Here is a 19,108-nt window from a genome sequence, read left to right as displayed (position 1 = left end):
ATCATGGAGAGCACCACACAGACAAAGAGGGCCTAGTTCTGTGCACCAAGGTATCTACAGAGTGTCATCTCCACTCAGAGCTCCTCGGCCTCAGCACTGTTGACATTTTGGGTGAGCTCATTCTTTGCTGTGGGGCCTGTCCTGTGTATTCTAGGATGTTTGGCAGCCTCCCTGGCCTCTACCCACCAGATACTAGTAGCATCCCTTCCAAATTGCGACAATCAGAGGTGACTCCAGACATTGCCAAATATCTCCGGGCGTGGGAGTCAGGGGCACAGGTGGGAGACAAAATGAGATTTGAAAACCACTGCGTTAACGGAATCAGTTCTGGAACATACGTCTGTATAAAATATGGGCATGTTTTGCATGCTGTAATCAACAGGAAACTGATTCCTAGATCAAAATCCAAAACAAAATCCATGCCAAAGGAATGCTTCTCAGTCCATGTTTTAGAAAGTGAATATACTAGCTTAAGTTTCATTTTGAATGCACTTGACACTTTTGATCATAAGATTGACCCAGGACAATCCTGTTTTGTTTTTGTTTGTTTATTTATTTATTTATTTATTTATTTATCTTTGGCTGCGTTGGGTCTTCGTTGCTGCGCGCGGGCTTTCTCTAGTTGCGGTGAGTGGGAGCTAATCTTCGTTGAGGTGCACAGGCTTCTCATTGCGGTGGCTTCTCTTGTTGCGGAGCACAGGCTCTAGGCACACGGGCTTCAGTGATTGTAGCACGTGAGCTCAGTAGTTGTGGCTCGCGGGCTCTAGAGCGCAGCCTCAGTAGTTGTGGCACGCGGGCTTAGTTGCTCTGCTGCATGTGAGATCTTCCCGGACCAGGGCTTGAACCCGTGTTCCCTGCACTGGCAGGCAGATTCTTAACCACTGCGCCACTAGCGAAGCCCGACAATCCTGTTTTGAGAACTCCCAGGTAGGGCTTAGAATTACCTAGTGTGGTTCAGAGTTTGCAAGAAGACTGATGGGCCACTTTGGTGGAAGGCTTCCCGGTGATAGTGCAGCTGCCTCCCTTGAGTCAAGATGAGGAATGTGGCTAAGTGTATGTATGTATGTATATATCGATCTTTTTTTTTTTTTTTTTTTTTTGGTACGCGGGCCTTTCACTGTCGTGGCCTCTCCCGTTGTGGAGCACAGGCTCCGGATGTGCTGGCTCAGCGGCCATGGCTCACAGGCCCAGCCGCTCCGCGGCATGCGGGATCTTCCTGGACCAGGGCACGAACCCGTGTCCCCTGCATCGGCAGGTGGACTCTCAACCACTGCGCCACCAGGGAAACCCTCGATCTATTTTAATAGCTCTCTACATCAGCCTGGTTCAGGTATCTGTAGTTTTTGTGTGATCCTCTTTGAAGTTCTGACAGAAACAGTTCAATAGATCTTGGAGATGTCATTGATACATTTATTAATTCAGTAAACATTTGTTGAGTCCCACTCTATGCCACAACCTATATGCAGCAATGTGAGTAAGGCAGACCCATTTCCTGCCCTCACAGAGCTGCTAAGGAGGAGGCCACTTAAACATGTAAGTACGATAAAGGGTGATAAGGGCTGGGATAGGGTACACATCACAGGCCCCTGACCTAGTTTAAGGGGAATGGGGGCTTGAGTGAAGGTCAGGGAAAGATGCATCAGAATTAGACAAATGAGAAGTGTGTGCCTTGTGGGAGGGTAAAGGAGAGCTTTTTACGGGCAGAGAGAAGGGCTTGTATGAGGCCTGGAGGTTAGAGGAAGCAGGAAAGAAGAGCGGCTAAAGTGCATAGTGCTAGGGAGAGTATGGAGAGAAGTGGGGCAAAGAACAGAGCGGGGGTCGGGGCATGTCCTGTCAAGACCGCACTGTAGGGAATTCCCTGGCGGTCCAGTGGTCAGGACTCCATGCTCTCACTGCTGAGGGCCCAGGTTCAATCCCTGGTCGAGGATCTAAAATCCCATAAGCTGAACCACATGGCAAATAAATATATACATAAATAAAAATAAAAATATTAAGAAAAAAAGAGACTGCACTGTCACGTGACAGTAATGGGGACCATGACAGGGTTTTAAGGATGGGCGTGATATGACCAGGTTTGTGTTTTAGAAAGATTATTCTGACTGCAGGTGAAGAACAGGAAGTTGGAAGGGGACAACATCAAGTGCAGCATTTTATTTTATTTATTTATTTACAAATTTTTATTTATTTTTGGCTGCGTTGGGTCTTTGTTGCTGCACGCAGGCTTTCTCTAGTTGCAGCGAGCGGGGGCTACTCTTTGTTGCGGCGCGTGGGCTTCTCATTGCGGTGGCTTCTCTTGTTGTGGAGCACAGGCTCTAGGTTGCTTGGGCTTCAGTAGTTGTGGCTCACGGGCTCTAGAGCGAAGGCTCAGTAGCTGTGGCGCACGGGCTTAGATGCTCCAGGGCATGTGGGATCTTCCTGGACCAGGGCTCGAGCTCGTGTCCCTTGAATTGGCAGGCGGATTCTTAACCACTGCACCACCAGGGAAGTCCCCGCAGCATTTTATTATTTTGAGGTATAGCTGATTACAAGATTACGTTAGTTTCAGGTATACAACATAGTGATTAGTGATTTGAAGATTTTCGTAGAATATACTCCATTTAAAGTTGTTATAAAATATTGGCTATATTCCAGGTGCAGCATTTTTTAAAAGGAAAATTTTTAAAAGATCTAAGCCCACCATAATTCTTCATATTACATTTTTGAGCAAGTTCCATCCCAGTCTTGAGGTATGTACATAACTATCTTTGTGTAAATTCACGCTAATAGTCATGAAGAAATGCTATTCAGTATACTTACAGTTACTGCCAACAACATGATTCCCTATGTCTCTCACACAAATTAGTGCTCTATTGGTAGAGCAATAATGTTTCTACTTTGATGATCAGAAGTTGGGTAAGTTTGAAGTCCCAAAGCATTCTGTTAGATTGTTAGGAAGCAAGGCCTGCTTCCCAGAATGCACAGGTAAGTATAGGTCAGGTCCAGGCCCTCGGCACCATCCCTTCATCCTACACACCTCACTGGAAAACAGGAAGCTGCAGAGGAGCATGCGAGATGTCAGAGGTACCAGGTGAGCACCAAGGGTTATGAAGGCACAGGAAAGCAGGACCACAGGGAGTCAGGGCCCAGAAAAGGCCATCTGGCTACAAGGACCTCTGCCCCACAGCAGGGGGGACCACAATGGCCTTTCATCATCCATTCCAGCCAGTGTTTATGTACATGCCCTTCAAAATATCCCCAACCACAATTAGTCACCTCCTACATTCAATGAACATTGAACTCGAGGGCTTTTTAAAGCTAATTATCTGTTTAAAAAAAGGGGGGTGGGGGCAGAAGCAATTCTATGATCCAGATGCCAGCAAATAGCCCTTCTCTCTAGCACAGGGTCCTGTACACAGGAAATGGAGCCTCAACACAGAGCCCATTATAATGTTTACAAACTGGTCCTTGGAGGGGGATTGTCTACATTGAAATCTAGGCTGTACCACTAAATAGCTGTTTGACTTTGGGCAAGTTACTTTTTCTGTGCTTAGCCTCCAGGTCTAAGAAAGAGGGATAATAACAGCACTTCCCTCATGGGGTTGATGAGGCATAGAATGAGATAATGCAGATAAACTCTTAGTGCCTGGTACATAGCAGGCACTCAGGGACTGTTTACTGTTAAGCTGCAGTTTGAAAGGTTTAAATTAGAAAAGGGAACTTATTGCCAGGGTAAGTTGTTGTCAGACATAAGGAGGAGTTGTGTGTAGAGTTGCTGTCTCCCAGGAAGCCTTTTAAAGGTAGAGTGGTTCCCCTGTCCAGGGCAAACTGCAACACAGAAGCCCTCTCTGGTGCACCCTGTCCAGCCCAGTTTCTGAATCTGCTTCCCGGGGTGTTTCTCAGATGAATTCCATTGTCTATAATGCCACATGCAGAAATGGACCAGCAAAATGATGTCCCAAGAAACTAGTCTGGAAAATGATTTCTCCAAGAAGTGCATTGGCTGTGGTAACCAGAACAGAAACGGAACTTCAGCCACAGAGTGTAGTTAGAACCGGCTCTTCAAATAAGTAGCTCAAGATGGTGTCCCTATTCTTGCCCCTGACTGGCTCCGTGAATTAGGACAAACCCCTGAAAAGATTCTGGGGCCAGACTCCTAGGGTGTGAGTCCAGTCATTCAGTGGCGGTGTGACCTCAAGCAAATTGCCCTCTAAGTGCTTTAGTTTCATCATCTGAAAGTGGGGCTACTAGGATCATAACATTGCTTGAGGATTAAATGGATGAATCGACATGAAGCCCTTAGAAGAGTGTAGGCTTGGAGTAAATGCTATACAAGTCTAGCTATTGTACTGTTATTACTGTTAATAGAAGTGGAGCCTCACTCAGTTCCTTCATCCACAGATGGGAACGACGAAGCCCTCACTTATCTTGAACCAGTCTTCTGGGGGTAATCCCTTGAGGGGGTCGTGCCCTTCACGTGGAGCCATTTACTTCTCTTCCCTGATTTCAACATAGGTGCCTTTGAACCAAGCAAGTGTCAGGAAGTTCCCCAAACATTTGAGAATATGGAGGGTTGGAAGAAGATGTTCATAACTCTCCTAGGATGAGCCTGTCCTCAGACATGCATGAAAATGAAAAGAGAGAAATACACGGAAGCATGCTTTTAAAGAGGAGAGGAAAGAACTAATGATCTGGTAGTATTTTTCAGCACTATTAAGGATTACTATTTGTTTCTTACTTGGAAGTTTATATCTAAATACTATACCTAGACTTTTTTGTCTAGGTACAAAAAAATCTAGGTATAGTATTGAAGTATATGAAAAATACTTCTAAGACTGTGAAGCCTTAGGCACATCTTGCTAAAAGAGGGGGCAGAATTTGTCACACACGGGTGAAAGGAGTAGGTTTAGCTGAACACTTAGTGGCCAGGGGCAGGGCCTCTCCAGGGTTTACTGTCTTCCGCTCCGTGGGCCTCTGCAGAACACTGATTGTGGGGAACGTGGCCAGGATGACTGGCCCCCCGGGGCTTTGGTCCCTGGACTGTGACTGAATCCCCCCAGAACATAGCTCTTCCCGCCAAGTTAATCTTAAATAGCTTTCATGGTCAGGGAAGATATCCTTAGGAAATCTGAGATCTGTTACAGCCTCTGTCCCCCTTTTCCAATCAAATAGGGATCATCTAGAATCGGTAGGTTCCTTCAAATTTCAAAACAAGCATGGAGGTTAGGAGCCTGTGATTTCAGGCTGAGTCTCATTGTTCTGGTTTATTTGGCACAGAATGGGAAGCAAAAATTCACAGGAGCCAGGAAAGAAAGCATGCAAGGACTGGTGTGGAGTAATATACCGGCTCTCTCTGGACAAGCCATCTGTCTGAACAAGAGCAGGCAAAGCTGAAGAGAGATTGTTCCCCCACCCCACCTTTCTCTTGTCTTCCCAGCTCTTCCCAAATGTCCAAGGTGATTACGGAGCAGGTGAGGCCTCCTGGGAGGAGGAGAAAGTGTGTGCACTGTGTTTCTGTGCTTCGTAAGGCAACCAGGTTAGCCAAGAGATCAGGCCATATAGCGATGGCCATTCTGAGGAGCTCATAGCTTTCTGAGCAGAGAACAAAATAAAAAAGAGATGTGGTTCCTGCCTCAAAGAATAACTTTCCTTGTTCTGAAGCAGTGGTTTCCAAACTTTATTATCAGAAATTCCTAACAGTAAAATAAAAATAAAATTGGGGACATACTATATATAAGTATACGTGCGCACGTGTGTGTGTGTGTGTGTACTATGTGTACTACTGAATTAATATATTATGTGTGTTACAAAACACCCAAAATAAAAATTAGGAAAGACTGAGATGAACCAAACAGAAATAGAAATTTTTATTTTTTCCCTCTTTCTCACCCCAGTAGATTATCTTGCACTGTGCCTGGGGTGCGTGCACTCAACTTTGGAGATCACTCTAAGTGATGAAATACTGGGAGGTCATGGCATGTTGCTCCAATACCAAAGGCAGCGATGGAACCAAACCATCAACGGGAGCTCCTTGAGGAGGGACCCAGTTTTTCTTATTCAACTTTCTATGCTCAGTTCTAATTAAATGGTAGGTAAAGAAAGAAGAAAGGAAGGAAAGTGTCCTGAAAACCTGATAACTGATGTGGAATCCATGTTTTGTATTAGGTTATATGACTAACCTTGATCTTTCTATAAGCTCAAAGCATCTATCAAATCTATCTCTCTGGCTGTGAGACAGGGTCACCTTCTCAGGAGAGTTGCTGATCCATGTGCAAGGGCCAGACTGTAGGCCCTGCACTGCTGCTCCCACCCTTGTAGAAGTGCCTTAACATCTCTCCACCTGAGTTTTCTCATCTGTCCTGAGGGGAACTGGTGTCACCCTACCTGACCCACAGGGTCATCATGAAGTTCACATGAACATGCTTATGAAGGTATTTTGCAAAGAATGCAAAACATAGTACCTTGATGTCATAAGGTCTTTAGACTTATGTGTTAAGGTCTTTTCAAGGCACAAAGACAAACTTTTCCTAGAAATCTTGGAGTTACCTATCCTGGGAAACTATCTCTTGAGGAGACCAGCTCAGAGGGATACTGGCTCATAGTAGATTTCTAATCTGAACCCAGAGTTCTGGAGGCTTCATAAGCCTAAAGAAGAAACCAAATGGACAATGGTGACTCCCATAAAGCAATTTGGGTAGATTTCCATTTTTCTAGATAATGCCAAGATTTCCAAGGGAGGAGATTTGTCTGTTCATTTCTTCAATAAATATTTATAGAGCATCTTATCTCTGAGATAAAGGCCCCTTCCTCAAGGGCTTTTGTTCCTGAAAATGAGAAAAACTTGTGAACAGTCATTGCAATACACTGACAAGAGCCACAAGCCAGGTGTGACTTATAAACAGCTTTGGATACTACTGGGAGGCTTAAATATTGCGGAATCAGGTAAGTGACTTATGGAAGTCCAGGAATTCAGGCATTCCCAGGAGAGGTAAAGGACATTCAAGAGAGAGAAAGAAGTACAAAGGCCAGGGGCTGGGTGGGGGATGGAAAGAGGTAGAGAATAGCGTGGTTTTCGGGAACTCTGAGGGATCCAGTAAGTCTTGAATGTGATGTCCAGGAAGGAGAGAGGTAGACTATAAACCCAGAAAGTAAGCAGAAGCCAGCTCATGGTAAAAGTGGGGTGCCAGCAGGTCTTTTAGGCCAGGAGAACTTGGAAAGCCATTCAAAACATCTTAAACCAGATGAACGACAGCCATCCATCTATACACATACCAACAAATATTTGTTGTGCACTTAGCATGTGCCAGCACTATTCTAGGATACAGTGGTAACTATGGCTGCCATGTGCCTACTCTCACAGGATGGATAGTCTAGTGTCAAAGATAAGAAATTATTAAAGTGTAATGAGTATTATGATGGCCATAGGAGTCTATGGTACCATATAATGTTGTTTTACAAAGGCCACTTGTCAATATGCCTAAAAATGAGGCCACTTAGATGATATGTAACTCATATGTTGTTCTGTAACTATGACATTCACCCATGAAAACAGCTAGGAAATAATAAAGAATATAAGTGGCAACTCTGGTCAAGATTCACCACTGCTATATCCACATCACCTGGGTGTGCCTACCCCAGGCTCAGCTAGGTGGCTATCATCTGAGGTGTTGGTTGCAGTCAGATGGTGCCTGCAGAGTCATGATGAAGGCTTCCTCCCCACATGTCCAGTGGCTGATTGATGCTGGCTGTCAACTGGGACCTCAGATGGCACTGTTAGCCAGAACACATGGCTTCTCCATGTGCCCTGGGCATCCTCACAGCATTGCGTCTGGGCTCTCAGAGCAAGTGTCCCAAGACACATTAGAAAGAGCCAGCGGGAAGCTGCACTGCCTTACTAACCTAGCCTCCTAAGTCACATGTTTTTGCTTCTGCCCAATTCGTTTGGTTGGAAGCAAGGCCCTAAAGCCAGCCCATATTCTGGAAGAGGGCAATTTGACTGCCTCTCCTGATGGAGTGACAAAAATTTGCGGACACATTTAAAGCCACTACATCGGTTTTCAACAAAATATGTGATTGGAATGCATTCTCTTTGCTGGTATAAATATTGCTAAGATAAAAATAATTGCTAATATTTGGGGAAAACTTATGTGCGAGAAACAATGCTAAGCACTCTACGTGTTGTGAAAATTAAATGACATACCACTCCCCATCCTATGGGACAAGTACTATTATTTCCCCATTTCATAGATCTGGAATCTAAAACTGAAAGATTTCAGGTAATTTGTCTGGTTTTTTTTTTAATTTATTAATTTATTTTTGGTTGTGTTGGGTCTTTGTTGCTGCACGCGGGCTTTCTCTAGTTGTGGCGAGTGCAGGCTACTCTTCGTTGCGGTGCTCGGGCTTCTCATTGCGGTGGCTTCTCTTGTTACAAGCCCGGGCTCTAGGTGTGCGGGCTTCAGTAGTTGTGACGTGGGCTCAGTAGCTGTGGCTCACGGGCTCTAGCGCACAAGCTCAATAGTCATGGCGCATGGGCTTAGTTGCTCCGTGGCATGTGGGATCTTCCCGGACCCGGGCTTGAACCCGTGTCCCCTGGATCGGCAGGTGGATTCTTAACCACTGTGCCACCAGGGAAGCCCCTAATTTGTCTGTTTTACCCAGATAGAAAGTGGTAGCCCCAAGAGAGGAGCCCAGGTGGGCTCAGGGTCCAAGCACTTATCCACTAAGCCAAACTGTCCCGTTTCCTCAAGGCTCATATATAAGATGAAGTTCAGGTACTTGAAATAGATTTCTCCAAGTTAATGAGTGAATGTATAACCATATCCAACCACACATGAAAAGCATATTTGTACAGTTCATAACAAAATGGAGAAAATGTTTTCCTGGTAGCTCTTATGCGAAGGTTTCTGGAGGAAGGAGGTTGGCTTTAAAAGAAAGATGCTGTGATAATCCTTTTGTGGAGTAGAAGGGAGATACCCCAGCCACGTTGCAGGGCAGGAGAGAGCATCTTGGAAGAGGAGGTGCTGACGGTTGTGGGGGAAGGATGAAGAAAGAGGCAGGTCTCCCACCCTTCAATCTACCCCATTTCCCACAGGCAAATCAGGGGGAGATTTTAGGAGAAGAAACTTATCTAAAAGATATTGCCTTGTTGTAAAGAGATTTACAGGAAAGATGCTACGTGCTGTGCAACATGAACTCCCTCCATGCCTCTGAAAATTTTCAGTGAAATTGCAAAAAATCTTGATGAGTTTTGGTGTGGTTGGATTTATTGTTATAGCTAGTTTAGGGGCTGAGTTTTGTATCACAAATGGCTCAGAATCAGCCAGTGCTCAAAGGGGGGGGCATTAACTTCCAGGGTCTTAAATCTTGCCCTCTAACAAGTAGTTCATGTCCCTGACAGAGCGATGGAATTCACTAACTAGTTGCAGTCCCACTAAGGCCCTCTTCATCCTTGCCAGGAATTGGCATCAGACTCAATCTGTTCCAGTAAGAATGAATCTCCTCCACTGAGCATAAGCTTACTGACTGCCTACAACACTGATCATACCCAGATACTAACAAACCTGGGTGACATTAAATTCTGGATTAAGGGGCTGTTCACCTTGTTTTGCCCACTCTAGATACCAGGAATCTACCAGGAAGGTAGGTCCCACTTGGTCCAGACACATAACAATTCTTCAATGAGTCTATGAAACCAATTCCAAGTACTCACTGAGACTAACCCAATGCTCTGTGGTGAGAACCATGTAAATTAGATGGTTGTTATTCCTTTGGTCTCAATCCCAGAAAAAGGATGAGATTTGGAGACTGGAACTGAGCAGAGATGAGCAGAGCTGGAGCTGACCTGCAAGAGTCATGAAACGTGAGCAAGAAATAAACCTTTGTGGTTTTAAGCCACTAGGATTTGGGGATTGTTATAAAACACTCATAATGTATATTACACACTTGCTGTGTGGAAGGCTTTGTGGAATATGGAGTTGTACAAGATGCAGTCTCTGACTTCTAGAAGCTTACAATCTAAGAAGGTTAGACACCCAAGTATCTTGTAAAGTAGCAGAAGTGGCCAAGATGATGAGTGAGGCAAGAGGACCATAAGGACGGTTAGCAGCATGGAAAGTCAGGGGAGATTTCATAGAGGAGGGATGATTGGGAGGCTCAATGATGCAGGGAATGCAAAGAGAAAAAGGACTGAGGAGATGTCTGTAGATTTTGTTTCTAGAAGACAAATAGGGGCTTTGAGGAAATACTTCCAGGTGAGGGGGTAGATGGGGCAGTTAAGGGGTAAAGGAGGTGGAGAGGAAGCAAACCCATCAACAGAAGATTACTCTTTCAACATGTGCAGTGAGAGAAACCGTAGGGATGGGGGAAGTCAAAGGACTGTGCCGTTTTTCAGGATGAGGCAGCAACCATACTTGGGGTCTCCACCCTCCCTACTCTCCCTCCTCATAGAGTCTACCCCACCCACTGTGCCTGCTGAGAGGAGAGGGAATTGGACAACTCCAGGCTCCCAGACTCAGATGACTGGACCGAGGGGGGCACCTGATTTGAGGAGGACAACCCAAGTTGTGAATGACATACCGCTTCAGTGACGGGGCTGAAAAAGATGACTGGGGAGGAAACTTGCACAAGCCTCTTAGATAGCCTCATCCACCAGAGGGCAGACAGCAGAAGCAAGAAGAACTACAATCCTGCAGCCTATGGAACAAAAACCACATTCACAGAAATACCGACAAGATGAAAAGGCAGAGGGCTACGTACCAGATGAAGGAACAAGATATAACCCCAGAAAAACAACTAAATGAAGTGGAGATAGGCAACCTTCCAGAAAAAGAATTCAGAATAATGATAGTCAAGATGATCCAGGACCTCGGAAAAAGAATGGAGGCAAAGATTGAGAAGATGCAAGACATGTTTAACAAAGATCTAGAAGAATTAAAGAACAAACAAACAGAGATGAACAATACAATAATTGAAATGAAAACTACACTAGAAGGAATCAATAGCAGAATAACTGAGGCAGAAGAACGGATAAGTGACCTGGAAGACAGAATGGTGGAATTCACTGCTGTGGAACAGAATAAAGAAAATAGAATGAAAAGAAATGAAGACAGCCTAAGAGACCTCTGGGACAACATTAAATGCAACAACATTCGCATAATAGGGGTCCCAGAAGGAGAAGAGAGAGAGAAAAGACCAGAGAAAATATTTGAAGAGATTGTAGTCGAAAACTTCCCTAGCATGGGAAAGGAAATAGCCACGCAAGTCCAGGAAGCGCAGAGATTCCCATACAGGATAAACCCAAGGAGAAACATGCCAAGATACATAGTAATCAAATTGGCAAAAATTAAAGACAAAGAAAAATTATTGAAAGCAGCAAGGGAAAAACAACAAATAATATACAAGGGAACTCCCATAAGGTTAACAGCTGATTTCTCAGCAGAAACTCTACAACCCAAAAGGGAGTGATATGATATACTTAAAGTGATGAAAGGGAAGAACCTACAATCAAGATTACTCTAGCCGGCAAGGATCTCATTCAGATTTGATGGAGAAATCAAAAGTTTTACAGACAAGTGAAAGCTAAGAGAATTCAGCACCACCAAAGCAGCTCTACAACAAATGCTAAAGGAACTTCTGTAAGTGGGAAACACAAGAGAAGACAAGGACCTACAAAAACAAACCCAAAACAATTAAGAAAATGGTCATAGGAACATACATCGTGATAGTTACCTTAAATGTGAATGGATTAAATGCTCCAACCAAAAGACACAGGCTTGCTGAATGGATACAAAAACAAGAGCCATATATATGCTGTCTAGGAGAGACCCACTTCAGACCTAGGGACATATACAGACTGAAAGTGAGGGGATGGAAAAAGATATTCCATGCAAATGGAAATCACAAGAAACCTGGAATAGCAATACTCATATCAGATAAAATAGACTTTAAAATAAAGAATGTTACAAGAGACAAGGAAGGACACTATGTAATGATCAAGGGATCAATCCAGGAAGAAGATATAACAATTATAAATATATATGCACCCAACATAGGAGCACCTCAATATATAAGGCAACTGCTAACAGCTATAGAAGAGGAAATCAACAGTAACACAATAATAGTGGGGGACTTTAACACCTCATTTACACCAATGGACAGGTCATCCAAAATGAAAATAAATAAGGAAACAGAAGCTTTAAATGACACAATAGACCAGATAGATTTAATTGATATATATATGACATTCCATCCAAAACCAGCAGATTACACTTTCTTCTCAAGTGTGCATGGAACATTCTCCAGGATAGATCACATCTTGGGTCACAAATCAAGCCTCAGTAAATTTAAGAAAATTGAAATCATATCAAGCATCTTTTCTGACCACAACGCTATGAGATTAGAAATGAATTACAGGGAAAAAAATGGAAAAAGCACAAACACATGGAGGCTAAACAATACGTTACTAAATAACCAAGAGATCACTGAAGAAATCAAAGAGGAAATCAAAAAATACCTAGAGACAAATGACAATGAAAACACAACGATCCAAAACCTATGGGATGCAGCAAAAGCAGTTCTAAGAGGGAAGTTTATAGCTATACAAGCCTACATCAAGAAACAAGAAAAATCTCAACTAAACAATCAAACCTTACACCTAAAGGAACTAGAGAAAGAAGAACAAACAAGACCCAAAGTTAGCAGAAGGAAAGAAATCATAAAGATCAGAGCAGAAATCAGTGAAATAGAAATGAAGAAAACAGTAGCAAAGATCAATAAAACTAAAAGCTGGTTGTTTGAGAAGATAAACAAAATTGATAAACTATTAGCCAGATTCATCAAGAGGGAGAGGACTCAAATCAATAAAATTAGAAATGAAAATGGAGAAGTTACAACAGACACTGCAGAAATACAAAGCATCCTAAGAGACTACTACAAGCAACTTTATGCCAATAAAATGGACAACCTGGAAGGAATGGACAAATTCTTAGAAAGGTATAACCTTCCAAGACTGAACCAGGAAGAAATAGAAAATATGAACAGATGAATCACAAGTAATGAAATTGAAACTGTGATTTAAAATTTTCCAACAAACAAAAGTCCAGGACCAGATGGCTTCACAGGTGAATTCTATCAAACATTTAGAGAAGAGCCAACATCCATCCTTCTCAAACTCTTCCAAAAAATTACAGAGGAAGGAACACTCCCAAGCACATTCTATGAGGCTACCATCACGCTGATACCAAAACCAGACAAAGATACTACAAAAAAAGAATATTACCGACCAATATCACTGATGAATATAGATGCAAAAATCCTCAACAAAATACTAGCAAACAGAATCCAACAACACATTAAAAGGATCATACACGATGATCAAGTGGGATTTATCCCAGATATGCAAGGATTCTTCAATATACGCCAATCATTCAATGTGATACACCATATTAACAAATTGAAGAATAAAAACCATATGATCATCTCAATAGATGCAGAAAAAGCTTTTGACGAAATTCAACACCCATTTATGATAAAAACTCTCCAGAAAGTGGGCACAGAGGGAACCTACCTCAACATAATAAAGGCCATATACAACAAACCCACAGCAAACATCATTCTCAATGGAGAAAAACTGAAATCATTTCCTAGAAGATCAGGAACAAGACAAGGATGTTCACTCTCACCACTATTATTCAACATAGTTTTGGAAGTTTTAGCCACGGCAATCATAGAAGAAAAAGAAATAAAAGGAATCCAAATTGGAAAAGAAGAAGTAAAACTGTCACTGTTTGCAGATGACATGATACTATACATAGAGAGTCCTAAACATGCCACCAGAAAACTACTAGAGCTAATCAATGAATTTGGTAAAGTTGCAGGATACAAAATTAATGCATTGAAATCTCTCATATTCCTATACACTAATGATGAAAAAGTTGAAAAAGAAATTAAGGAAACACTCCCATTTACCATTGCAACAAAAAGAATAAAGTACCTAGGAATAAACCTACCTAGGGAGACAAACTCTTTCTATGAGGCCACCATCACCCTAATACTAAAAAGAGACAAAGATACTACAAAAAAAGAAAATTACAGAACAATATCACTGATATGTATGCAGAAAACTATAAGACACTGATGAAAGAAATTAAAGATGATACAACAGATGGAGAGATATACCATGTACTTGGATTGGAAGAATCAACATTGTGAAAATGACTGTACTACCCAAAGCAATCTACAGATTCAATGCAATCCCTATCAAATTACCAATGGCATTTTTTACAGAACTAGAACAAAAAATCTTAAAATTTGTATGGAGACACAAAGGACCCCGAATAGCCAAAGCAGTCTTGAGGGAAAAAAATGGAGCTGGAAGAATCAGACTCCCTGATTTCAGACTCTACTACAAAGCTACAGTAATCAAGACAATATGGTACTGGCACAGAAACAGAAACACAGATCAATGGAACAAGATAGGAAGTCCAGAGATAAACCCACACACCTATGGTCAACTAATCTATGACAAAGGAGGCAAGGATATACAATGGAGAAAAGACAGTATCTTCAATAAATGGTGCTGGGAAAACTGAACAGCTATGTGTAAAAAACGAAATTAGAACACTCCCTAACACCATACAAAAAAGTAAACCCAAAATGGATTAGAGACCTAAATGTAAGACTGGACACTATAAAACTCTTAGAGGAAAACATAGGAAGAACACTCTTTGACATAAATCACAGCAAGATCTTTTTTGATCCACCTCCTAGAGTAATGGAAATAAAAACATATTTTAAAAAATGGGACATAATGAAACTTCAAAGGTTTTGCACAGCAAAGGAAACCATAAACAAGACGAAAAGACAACCCTCAGAATGGGAGAAAATAGTTGCAAATGAATCAACAGACAAAGGATTAATCTCCAAAATATATAAACAGCTTATGCAGCCCAATATTAAAAAATCAAACAACCCAATCCAAAAATGGGCAGAAGACCTAAATAGACATTTCTCCAAAGAAGACATACAGATGGCCAAGAAGCACATGAAAGGCTACTCAACATCACTAATTATTAGAGAAATGCAAATGAAAACTACAATGAGGTATCATCTCACACCAGTTAGAATGGGCATCATCAGAAAATCTACAAACAACAAATGCTGGAGAGGGTGTGGAGAAAAGGGAACCCTCTTGCACTGTTGGTGGGAATGTAAATTGATACAGCCACTATGGAGAACAGTATGGAGGTTCCTTAAAAGACTAAAAATAGAATTATCATATGATCCAGCAATCGCACTACTGGGCATATACCCAGAGAAAACCATAATTCAAAAAGACACATGCACCCCAATGTTCATTGCAGCACTATTTACAATAGCCAGGTCACGGAAGTAACCTAAATGCCCGTTGACAGATGAATGGATAAAGAAGATGTGGTACATGTATACAATGGAATATTACTCAGCCATAAAAAGGAACGAAATTGGGTCATTTGTTGAGACATGGATGGATCTAGAGACTGTCATACAGAATGAAGTAAGTCAGAAAGAGAAAAACAAATATCACATATTAACCTATATATGTGGAACCAGAAAAATGGTACAGATGAACCAGTTTGCAGGAAAGAAATTGAGACACAGATGTAGAGAACAAATGTATGGACACCAGTGGGGGAAAGTGGCGAGGTGGTGGGGGTGGTGTTGGGATGAATTGGGTGATTGGGATTGACATGTATATACTGATGTATATAAAATTGATGACTAATAAGGACCTGCTGTATAAAAAAAAATGTGCCTTCTTGATAAAATGTTTAAAATAAGTCAAAAAAAAAAAAGACTGGGGACAATCGTGTACCTTCTCATAGGAGTCCTGAGCAAAGAGAGACAGATGAAAGGTACTCTTTGGGAATGGTTCCTTGAGCTGAAAATCAGGTACAGAAGAATGAAGTGGCCATTATCCATTCGTGTGCATACCGAAGTCATGAGGACCCACAGGAATTGGCTGGGAAAGGAGAACAAGAGAACAACAGATACAAGGAGAGAAGTGGAGAAGCCACGAGTAAGGGATGACAGTAATGAACCTATGGTGCCTCATGATGTAAGTCTTTACATTAATATTACCTCATTTATTTCTCATAACTGTCCTATGAGATGGGTGCTATGATTGTCCTCATTTTACAGATGAGGAATCCAAGACACAAAGAAGTTGTACCCAAGCCACAAAGAAGTTTTGCCCAAGATGACTTGCAGAAAAGCCATGATATAAACTAAATAGGCTGCCTTTTAGCCACCTTGATCACTGCCTCTCAAAAGGGAGATGAGAGGTGCTCCCTGAAGCCCCTGGGAGTCAACCCTTCCTAAGGTCAGGCACTTGAGTTTCATTGGATTTCCTGAGATCATCTGAGCCATCCAGAGTAGCTTCAGTTCCTGGCAACCAAAAGAACTCAAACCAAATCAGATGGGAGACTTGCGCTTTCTGGGTGAGGGAGACTGCAAATATTAGAGGGAAAAAGGGATTGTTGATGGAACAGACCTGCAAGGAAGCACAAAGGGGTGGGATTAGGGTGAGAGAGAGATTTTTCTTGTCCCATAGCCGGGACCACATGGCTTAGTTTTACCATCAGGCGCCCACAGTGCCAAATGGCAAGTTAGAAAACTAACCAAACCAAGAGGAGTTACACATAACCCAGGGGCTGTGCCTTTCTGGCTGACCCAGCCACTAATGGAGCCGGTGAGACTGGGCCTACGTGACTCCTCCTTTCCGAGCCCTAGTTGCTCTGTCAATAAAATTGGGATGATGATAAAACATGGAGAGCACGTGACTTTCCAGGACTCTGGGGAAACTGCAGAGGCACAGAGCACCACGGTAGGGCTGCCCCCTGTGGCAGCCAGACCCGGGGTCTCGAGCCAGGTTTTCCAGAGGCTGTCTCGGAGGTGGAAGTCTGAGTGCAAGCAGTTTATCAGGGAATGCTCTCAGGATCAACACCTGTGAGGGGTGACGGCAGCCAGACTGAGCAGAGGGAGAAGTTGCGGCAAAGGCAGCAGCCCATTCCGTGGGGAACTTGAGCTAGGATGGCCCCTCAGACTTGTCCCAAACAGAAGCAAAGAGCTGTGCCTTTGAACCCCACACCCTTCGAGAAGCCACTGGGCCTGGGATGCCCTGTTAGGTGAGGCAGCTCCCTTGAGTCAAGGGCAGGTCCTGGGGAGAGACTCAGCTGTGAGAGCTTCAGCAGGCAACATCCTGTGCAGATGCGAGTGGGGAGTGAATGCCTCAGCCTTGAAAGGGGGGATCTGGGCAGCATACCACAGCACTTGCTGCACAAAGAACTGAACACCACTTGTCGGAGGCCAAATCAGGCAGGGAGCCTGGGCTTTGGGAAAGTGGGGACTGAAAGGGGCCAGGAGGAGACTGCAGAAGGTTGTCTTGTACTGATATGATCTCGCTCTGTCCCCACCTGAAATCGTCAGGAAAGTACATGACCTGTGAAAACGCTGCATGTGTCTGGATGTGTGTGGAAACTCTAAAGAAGGGACTCCTGTATCTAGTCTGAGGCCAAGAAGCCCAAGGAGCTTAACAAAAATTCATAGAGAAACTGGAGATAATGAGGCAAGGGAACTTTAGGGAGGCCACAGAATTACAGTTTGGGCCAAGTTTAACCTAACTCTCCAAAGGGCAGGGAAGTCTCAGGTGTGTCATATTAGGCAAGGGCGCTTTTCCTGGCGTTCAGCAGGGTTTTAAGGATTTCAGAGCTTCCAGAGCGAAATAGAAACTGCTCTCTGCAGCATGTGTGTTCCCAGCCTACTTCTGGGCTGTTAAGTTACTGAGAATTGTACCAGTCCTGATTCTGGGGACACACTATGAAATGAATGCGAGGATAAGCCTCTGCCCAAAGCATCCTTACTTCAGGGGAGCACGCACAGAGAAAGGCCATGTGAGGACACAGCCAGAGGCATTTGCAAGCCAAGGAGAGAGGCTTCAGGAGAAATCAAACCTGCCAGCACCTTGATCATGGACTTCCAGCCTCCAGAATGGTGAGAAATACATTTTTGTTGCTTAAGCCACTAAGCCTGTGGTGTTTTGTTACGGCAACCCCAGCTGACTGAGACAGGGAGACAGGCAACCAGGAAGCAGGGGGCTGAGAAGGATGGTGCAGGAAGATAAACCCACCCATGGGTCCCCCATTTTCTCTCTCTTCTCTTTCCTGCCTCACACGATCTGACCCTGGAGGGGTCAGTGGCCAGGGGACACCTGGCAGAGACGTGTTTCCAAGGTTGCATGTAACTCTGGACGGAAAAATGTATGACACTGGAGGCCAGAGCCTCCCAGACTCCTTTGCCAATCGGCTTTCAGGCCGGAGGTCACCGGCTGCAGGCACTTGAGGAGGTAAAGGGAAGAGAAGCAGCTTCATACCCATGCCTCCTTTGCTTCCTGCCACTTGTTTGCTTCTTGTTGGCTATTGCCAAGGTCACTGACCTGAATTCAGCTTTCAAGGTAAATTTGTTTCACTGTAATACTTTTGGTTCCAGTTTGGAACTTGGGTAAAAAGTATCACCCAGTTTAAGAAAATGTTCAACGCCCAAATCAGAACTGAAAACTGAGAACAAGGAAGATGAGAGTTTACTCTCTGGACCTCCTTATCCGAAAAATGAGGCAGTTGTACTAGATTTGTGGTTTAAAAAAAAGTTTTATTTTTTTAACCACAAGAAGGCTTTCTTCAGAGGAAATCTTACCAGGAAGTAGAAACAAGGGAGGTACATGTGAGCTGAGTTGCTCATGACCGCTGAGCCATGGCCGCTGGGCCTGCGCGTCTGGAGCCTGTGCTCCGCAACGGGAGAGGCCACAACAGTGAGAGGCCCGCATACCGCAAAAAAAAAAAAAAAAAAAAAATACAGAAAAGAATATTTAAAAAGTGAATGCAAAGGAAGGAGTGGAGATGCCAATCGTAGGTGCTCTTCTAAAGCATAATGGACAGGGAGGAGAAGAGGGAACAAGGGCCTTTTCACTCAGGGTTTTTTTTTGATCTCTGATGAAGAGAGGCCGGCAGAGAAGGAGAGGCTGAAGGTGCCTGGGAGAGGCACCCGGGGAGCCAGGAGGGGCCGGTGCAGATGCGGACTGGTCTTAGACAAAGGGAGCAAG

The sequence above is a fragment of the Tursiops truncatus genome, chromosome 7, assembly GCF_011762595.2.
Source record: "Tursiops truncatus isolate mTurTru1 chromosome 7, mTurTru1.mat.Y, whole genome shotgun sequence".
In the NCBI taxonomy this organism is placed as follows: Eukaryota; Metazoa; Chordata; class Mammalia; order Artiodactyla; family Delphinidae; genus Tursiops; species Tursiops truncatus.
The sequence above is the reverse complement of the archived record's forward strand: the minus strand, read 5'-3'. Positions refer to the sequence as shown.